The sequence below is a fragment of the Saccostrea cucullata genome, unplaced genomic scaffold (assembly GCF_032062105.1).
Source record: "Saccostrea cucullata isolate Sc308-1 unplaced genomic scaffold, CSIRO_AGI_Scuc_v1 ctg2631, whole genome shotgun sequence".
Taxonomy (NCBI): Eukaryota; Metazoa; Mollusca; class Bivalvia; order Ostreida; family Ostreidae; genus Saccostrea; species Saccostrea cuccullata.
In genome coordinates, this window is record NW_026918570.1 from 1 (window position 1) to 8,877 (window position 8,877).

At 33.4% G+C, this 8,877-nt stretch overlaps 1 long non-coding RNA gene across 1 annotated transcript; it reads right to left on the reverse strand.

Annotated features, from left to right (window-relative positions):
* Positions 1-2,938: 2,938 nt before the first annotated feature.
* Positions 2,939-3,456, reverse strand: LOC134268019 (uncharacterized). Its single transcript, XR_009992266.1, has 2 exons — positions 3,375-3,456; positions 2,939-3,108 (listed from the first exon to the last, which is right to left on the reverse strand). It is a non-coding gene; the product is annotated as an uncharacterized LOC134268019 (long non-coding RNA).
* Between the last annotated feature and the right edge of the window lie 5,421 nt (positions 3,457-8,877).

An 8,877-nucleotide genomic window follows, 5' to 3' on the forward strand; every position in this document is an offset into this window, starting at 1 on the left:
AAAAATATGATAATGGGTGACGCAACGTGATGTGATGTAAAAATTTACATGTTAACATGTATAGTACAAGTAATTCATAACAAACGATGTTTTAACAAAACTTTTCCATCTAGCCTATTCCAAAAAGTATGTGCTGTGTGATTGTGGTGTCGATTGGGGGGGGGGGGGGTTAGTAAATTTAAAAAGGTCCTATTATGAGCAAAACATTTATCAAAATCTAATTTACATCATTAATAGAATTCAAACTGGTATATAATAAATTAAGCATGTAAAATGAATATAAGAGGTTCTGAGTTATAGGTCACAGGGTCTGAGAATTTCATACTCAATTTGATGAATACATGTAAATTATAGATTTTGACTTTTTCCTTGGAAAGCCGCCCAATATGTAGGAGCGTGTATTTAGAGGCAAACACCTTAGTTCGGGTATTATTGTCTCATGATAGCATCTAGTTAAAATATGTGTTTATCTAAGTTTTGAATAAACCATTAATTATATTTTTATCAAACTTCATTTGCTGATAGTAATTTATTAAATTTATATTTATGTGAGCTTTTCAACTGCAACAACATTTTGACCTCAGCCTTTCCTTTGACCTCTCTTTTCTTAAAAAAAAGTGTTAAGCTCAGTTTCATTAAATCATTCAAGATATTTTTATCAAACGTAATATGCTGATATGTATTATTGAGAGCTATTCAACTGCATCAAAAACTTCACCTTTCACATTCCTTTTCAAGAACAACAAGAGCCTGATTAATATGGAAACATTCTCAAGAGGTACGTAGATTCAAGTTTGTACAAATCATGACCCCCTGGGTTAGGGAGGGGCCATTTTTTTCGGCCCCTTTTTGCCATCCACATAAAACTGCTAATTTTGAAACCATTTTACACATACACAAAACAAACCAATCATTTTCCAAATGATCATGATTTAAGGCTAATGCATAAAATATTAGGGAAGTTATTGGAAGCAGTGTGATTAAACATATCAAATATATAAAAAAAAACAAAACAAATATTTCGACCCCCATTCGACCCCCCGGGCAAAATGAAAATTCCAAAACCTTACTGCACATCTACATGACACCACCAACTATCTCTTCAAAAATGATTACGCTACAGAGTAAAATGTAAGAGGAGTTCAGGGAAGACGGGGCTCTTTGGACCCCCATTTGACTCCCCAGGGCAAAATTAAAATTCCAAAACCTTCCTGCACATCTACATGACACCATCAACCATCTCCCTAGAGATAATTAGGCTACTGTGTAAAATGTAAGAGGAGTTCAGGGAAGATGTGGCTTTTTACAGAAAAAAATATCATTTTTCGACCCCATTTGACCCCCCGGGGCAAAATGAAAATTCTGAAACCTTACTGCACATCTACATGACACCACCAGCCATCTCTTAAAAGATGATTAGGCTACTGAGTAAAATGTTAGAGGAGTTCAGGGTAGATGGGGCTTTTTGCATAAAAAACGTTATTTTTCAACCCCCATTTGACCCCCTATGGCAAATTGAAAATTCTGAAACCTTACTGCACATCTACATGACACCACCAACCATCTCCCAAAAGATGATTAGGCTGCTGTGTAAAATGTAGGAGGAGTTCAGGGAAGAAAAGTATGACAGATGGACGGACGGACGGACATGAGTAACAGCAATATACCCGAACTTTCTTTAGAAAGTGCGGGTATAAATAGTATTCTTTAATCTATAGGAACGTGTTTTCAACATTATATTGATATTATGAAAACATTCATTCACGGTATACGAAGACATCAATGGTAACTTGACAACAAAACTTTATTAAATTTAATGAAACATTCAAGTACAAGCCTATCAACTTATCGATGCTAGAGAGCATGTACTAAGTAGGATATATTTTTTTTACTGGGACAATATTTTGACAGGTAATTTGATGCTTTATGGATTTCAACAACCTCGTTTAAAGTCAGCATTATAACCTTGTAAGCAAATTTCTCCTATCAGTAAACTGTATTTTGTCTAACATGTTACGCCTTCATTTTATACTGAATTTGACAACAGAATATTCCATCTACCTGATCATTTAAAATACAAAGTTAACAGCGAGCGTGACCAGTCGACATCGTATCCGTACTCCTCCTTAGTCTCTTGAATTTTCGGGGGTCTGTGTTGAAACCCTGTTCACATATTTGTATTGTTTTGGGGTTTTTTATGACTCTGCATTAACTTCATCCGTTGCGTGAATTCCTGTTCTTTCAATAATCGTATTCTCCATTAAGAAGTAAACTGCATATTTTGAGTAATATTTCAGACTGTTTTTCTATTTTTTTTCATATAATGAAATCTTTATTTGAAAGAACTGAATTTTTATCAGGTTGAACACACGCATGTCTTTTATCCATATTTCTCGACAAAATATGGAGCTTCACATACACAAAAGCCACATACATAACTACTTTTTCCCTCACAATTTCAATATACCTGATCTGAAAATTAATAAGTTTTTTAAAAAGAGTTTCCAGCTTTCGTCTGAATATTTGTCCGTCAGTCATGTGCAGTGTGCTGCCTATAAACATTTCACAGTTTGACTTCTTGGTCTTCGACTATTTGACCAATTTCAGATAACCTTGTCATGAATATCCATAAGAGAAAGAACTTAATTATTGTTTAACTGAACAGTCATGCAATTATTTAAGTGAAAACAACCTAAGCCTGAAAAATTGTGGTCTTTTAAAAATCCTCACCTTAAGAACTAACATCTATGAGGATATTTTTACGTAGAAATATCCAACTCATTTTAAATTTTAATATTTTTTTTTATTATTTCGCTCTAATTGAGTTGAACATAAAGTAACACTCTTGCTTATTGGCCAACCTTTGCACAGCAACTATGTTCGTAGGGGAGTCGAATCAAAGAAGCAGGTAACAGAAAAGTTTTTATGTATATATGAATATATTAAGAATATTACTTTTATTACACAAAGAAATTCACTTTTACAGACGTAAGAGACCTAAACACTATTCTATAGGCCCCTGATGACTTTCCTGTAAAGTGTTGTCTCTGTTATGTTCAGTAGCGTCTGTAGCAAGGACAACCTCCCCTACAAGCCATGGGGACCCCACTGTTGATAAAGAAAATAATGTTAAGTATTTTCCAAAATTATTTTCAATATGAAAATGCTTTCAAGAAAATCTTATTTTTTTCCAAACTTTTTTCTGTTGAAACCTTTTTGATCGTGTAAATATCAATTATGCCAACTCTTCAAAGTAACGAAATTGATCCTAACAAAGCTTTATTTTCTACAAAGTGAATTTGATCTTCGATAAATTATATAGAAATACAACGTTTTTAAAATATTAAAATAATGTGCTTATTTTTGTAACATACGCGCATGTCAGACATCCAGCATTGGTGTACGTCACTCCATTTACACCACACACAGGATCAACATATTGAGCACAGGCACATCCTCCATTGCCTATATACCACCCTAAAACGGAATTTAACAATTTAATGCAAATAAAGCATTTCAAATGATACCCTAACGTTTTAATTAAAAACAAAAAGTAAAATTCTTAATTTCCAATTCCGTAATTGATTGATGAAAAAATAAACTTTTTCACTAGTAGGACTAGGTTTTAATTAAACATTGCTTAACAGTGTTAACGGTAAACTATGTACCGCATTGAACGTTACAAAATAGTACTTATTTTTACCCATTTTATAAGAATATTCTACAGATATAGATGAACAATGAAATGCAGAAAGAGTTGACAAAGTAACTTACTGAAAAAATGCAGAAAAAAACTGGTTGGTATATACAAAGAAGAATGATATTTTTTACTCAATATCATTATGAATATATTATTGAGTATTATTTCAAATGATTACTTATCGAAGGACTAATTCGTATAATGAGTGTTCTTTTTGAACAGTATGATTAAGATTTGTCTAAAATGGGTAAAAACTCAACGAAGAAAAGAATTTTGATTTATGGTTTTTGTCTACAACTTGCATAAAAATTCATACACTAAACGAAGGAAAATCATTTTTCATACCTTTGACATAAAATTAAATCAAAAGATAAAGATCTTGCATTTTAAGATAAACTGAAAATTTTCATAGTGTTAATTGTATGTTAATTAGATTTTAATCTATAAAACGTAAGAATTCTCAGTTGTTATAGACGTGGGGAAAATATTTTTTATGGATACTTGTTGTGGCGGTGCTCTATTTGACACAAAAAGATAGCACGGTTGGACTTTAATAGGTCCTAGACATGTATTATTAAATGTATTATGAAATAAATGAGTCAAAATATATAACAATTCAGAACACTTAACACAATTAAACTCATTGTGTAATATGATCAAAATGTGTAGTAAAAACCATCAGTATAACAGTATTACAGTTCTACAACACTTTATTTATTTTGCGGCATTGTTCCTTGCTTAATAATCTATTTTGTATTTAAAGAATTAGTCCATGAGCCACTGGGAGTGGTCGGTACCATTTTGGGTGAATAAACTTTATAGTGATATTTGGTAAAGTATACCCCTATCTAGTGAGAAAATGTATGATAGCATCAAATCTGTTGTGGTTTCAGTGCTGGAGACAGAGTTGTTGCCCTTTATTAGCTCAAATTAGGTAATTTGAGCTAAATATATTTGCAACTTGCAAAGTATTTGTCACACAGTTGCCAACCGTGATAGAAAGTTCTACCAGAATTACTCAGAGATATGATGAACATATTAAAAGAGTATTAACTGAGTTACTAGCCGTGATTTGAACAAAAATTGCATATTTTTATCACTTTTATTCAACAATTACATGTACCTCATAAATTTGTTTAACAAAAATAGATAAGTACCAAAACACATGTACTAGTTTAGTTATTCGTCCGTCGGTGACAACGATGACCACTGTCTCATCTTTGTGGGGGAGGGGGTTGACCTGGACGGTGGGTGCAGGGGGTGACTGGGCAGGCCGATCCTCGCACAAGCAGATGATGGAGATTTTCGACCATAGCTACGCCCCCTTCTTTGTAAATCTCAGCTGGGATGGAGTATCCGCCAGGTGCTTTGCCAGTTGACAGCAGACTAATTGCTTCTGGATCTCATCCAACGTGGGAATGGCGTCCAGTGACTTGTTGATGGGAACCTGGGCAGTCGGTTGATGGCTTCGTCGTTGATGGTAGAAGGACGGTTCAGAACGCCATTGAAATGTTCCGCCCACCTGTCGAGTATCTTTTCCTTCTATGATGAGTGTTAACCCGTCATCACTAAGGAGAGAGAGAGGAGGAGGGGGGTCAAAGGGAGCATTTTTGCAAACTCAGACATCTGCAATAAATTGTTTTAATTTGACCAGTGAAAAAAATATTGAAGATATATTTACAGTTTATATAGTGATTTGAAGACAACTTAACAAAACTGAGAACGCTTAACTTATGCTTTAACTCTGCTCAGAAAATTAATATGGAAACTTCCTTACTGAATAATCAAAATTCGATCAGTACGTTGAATTTTCTGCGAACGAAATATAATTCAAGATATCATTTTCGTTTCCTGCACTATGGACTCCTGTTGCTTTCGATGAAATTTTCTGATAGAGACTTATTATTAATAACACTTGAACTTTGGCTTTAAACATTTCCCGCAAAGGGAATAGTTTTGGCTCTCAATTCGCTCTTTAGTAAATCTTGACCTATGTTTTTAACAAGAGGAATATAAAATAAATTACTGGACAAATTAAGGTAAAAATGTTTTATAGTGAAAATTATATTACAAATATAAAACAAAAGATAAAATAAGAAGAATCTTTCATCAACTTACTTTTATTCTTGAAATGATTTTGATAATTTCTCTAGAATTACCCATGTGTACGGGGACATTTTCAACCATGTCAAAATAAAAGACAATTAATTATACTGCGCTTATACGTTGTACACAGAATATTTTCATTCATTTCTGTTTAGGAAGAATCAAATTAACATTCAAAAGTATTTTAATACACATTACGTCTCAAATAAAAGAAAAATTAGAGTTTATTCCTACTAAGATTTTGAGTCAGATTAACAAGTCTGCTTTGAGTCAGATTAATGTCTGTCAGACTCATTACACAGGGTAATTCATTATAATCAAAGTACTAAAAGCACTCAAGGGAGTGTAAAATAAAATCTTTGATTGGGAGGTTAAGTGAGTGAACAATATTATTATTTCAAATACAGACAACTGTTTCAGATTTTTTTGAGTTGCAACAATCTTGAAAAAGACATTCAGAGACATTGAATAGCAAAAAAGGGCATGGGCCATAATGTTTGTCTGCCTACAATAGTCCTTTTTTATACCCCCTTCTTGAAAAGCGGGATGGTATTTATTAATCGGGATTTCCGTCCATCTGTTTGTTACGCTTTAGGTATACCCATCTCTTATCCGCAACTCCTCTTACACCACTGAACGAAATTTTCATAGAATCTTTATTACATATTGCCGTTGTGCACCTTTTATTACTTTTTCCATCCTACATATATTTAGGGTTTCCCATTGCAAAACATAGACACTGCCATTATATTCATATTAGATGCGGTTGATCATTTATATTATTCACTGCTTACAGTCTTCAAATTTGTAATATATTTTTCCTTGGCACCTTTACCAATGTGTTATGAAAATTTCAGTTTCACAGGAATAATATTGATAAAATGTGGATTTTCACACAGCAACCTTTTAAGAGCTAACGGGTTTGTTATATAAAACTTCTCTGTGAATATAAATGTATTTCAATTACACGAACATTATGCATGGAGTACGTCAGAACTTAATTTTTTTTAATATTGTGAAGAAAAAAGCAATACCAAGTTAAAAACAAATATTTAATGACCAAACATAAAAACAGTGGTATATGTGAGAGTTTGTGTGTGTACAAATTATCTGGTATGTAAATGAGGTTTTCCTTTTATTAAAAAAAATATACTTCCTTTTGTTGTTTTTAATAGCGATTTTACGAAAACATCGGTGTCCGTTTTTGGTTTTAACATTTATAACAGAGTACTAGATTTACCGCTTTTGGTAGGTGATACTGCTGATTTAGTAATAAATACGCATGTTTCCTAAAGTTTTTATGCATTAATGAATTCATTTAAACAAAGAAAATGTTCATGAAGAGTTTAAATAAATTCTGTGCACCGGTAAAAAAAAAATTGCTAAAAATCCGGGACCGTCGGGCGTTGGGAAGACTAGATTTACCGCTTGCCGTCAGTATGTAAAGTTGTCGTTCGTATCTCTTTCAGTGTATGACGCTACACTAAAAATGAGTTCCATTACGAAAAACTTTTGAGGTTCTTTATAATTTAGTTTTACTTTGAACGAAATCTAATATTCAAAATAAGATTACATTATCGTTACATTTACTTACATTTCAAATTATGAAAATTAGATCTATTCAGGAGAAAATGACATGAACTATTTGTGGCGGATGTTTATGCATGTTCTCTGCTGAATATCATCGGAGTAAATCGGTCGACACAATAGCCTCGCTTTCGGCTCTATATAATCAATACAAATTACTGCCCATGTTAAATGCGTGATGACCATGGGAGATTGAACATAGTTCAACTCCCAAAAAGGGCCTCTGGTTACGCAAATTCTTATATCTCTCTTGTCTACTGATTAAAAATATACGTCTACATGTATATCAATTAAATGATTACAGATTCACCAGAAAAGCACGGGTTTTGAGAAATTAACAAATCTGTGGGATGCTTCCTGTGTCTGTCATGGCAAGTGGGCGTTGCATGCAATTTTAAGACCGCAGAGCTTGGAGATACTTCTTCTAATACATTTGACCTAAAGGCCACAAATATTAATTTTCTACAGTGATATACGTAGGTGTGTTTACAATTTCAACAAGACACGCTACCGAGAGGGCCCGAGAAGCCACGAATGTTTGTATGTCAAGTGTTACGTTACATAAAGTATGTTACGTTTGTAAAACGATAAGGTGTCCTTATCCTAGATTTAAAATTATCCTTAAAGATTCAACAAAATTTTTATTCCAGATAAAATGAAGTATAGGCTACAACCTTTTTGTCTATATGGAATATACACCTCTGACCATTTAAGTTATTTTAATAACAAGATTATCAGAAACCTCTGACTCAATTTTCCTTATTTCAACACATTGTTTACACATTTTAATATGGGACTAATTTGAATCATTATGTTGTTTTTTGTTCTTTTCTTTTGGAAAAAAATGAATTGTACATTTTTTTAAGAAACATGAACGTGTAGGATATTTACATGTTAATTTCTAATTCTGGCGGTATGTATATTCTACTTTTACATAATATTTTACTCAAATTGACCAGTATCAATATAACTTACCGCATTTAAGTTACAAAAATGTCCTCATTATTACATTCATAAAAGTTGCATTTCTTTTTCAAAGAAATTCACAAGATATCATGAAAATGGCGATATAATGTGTTGACTAGAGAGAAAATTACGTCATATCTACCAGATAAATGGTTAAGAAGAGTTTAGGTGATATATTAATCCTGCACTAAGGATGAGCCTGATGGAGGTGGCCCGTAGACTTCCCACAGTCCACAGTAAAAGTTCTTCCTGCCATGAGATTCGGCGTAGCGTTGGATCTCATCAACTTTGGCATTCAGCCAGGAGTCTTGCATATCCTGAGGCTTTTGCTGTACTGTGCTGCGAGCGTTCCTCAGAGCGTCTTTTTGGCTGTGGAGGTGGAATCATCTTTATGAGCCTTGTAAGCGCGATGTTTGTCCTCAAGAAGCTTTGTGATCTCGGCTCGGTTCTCATCAAACCAGTCTTTGTGTTTTTGGTGGAGGACCCAAGACACTCGAAGGCTGTATTGTACACTGTAT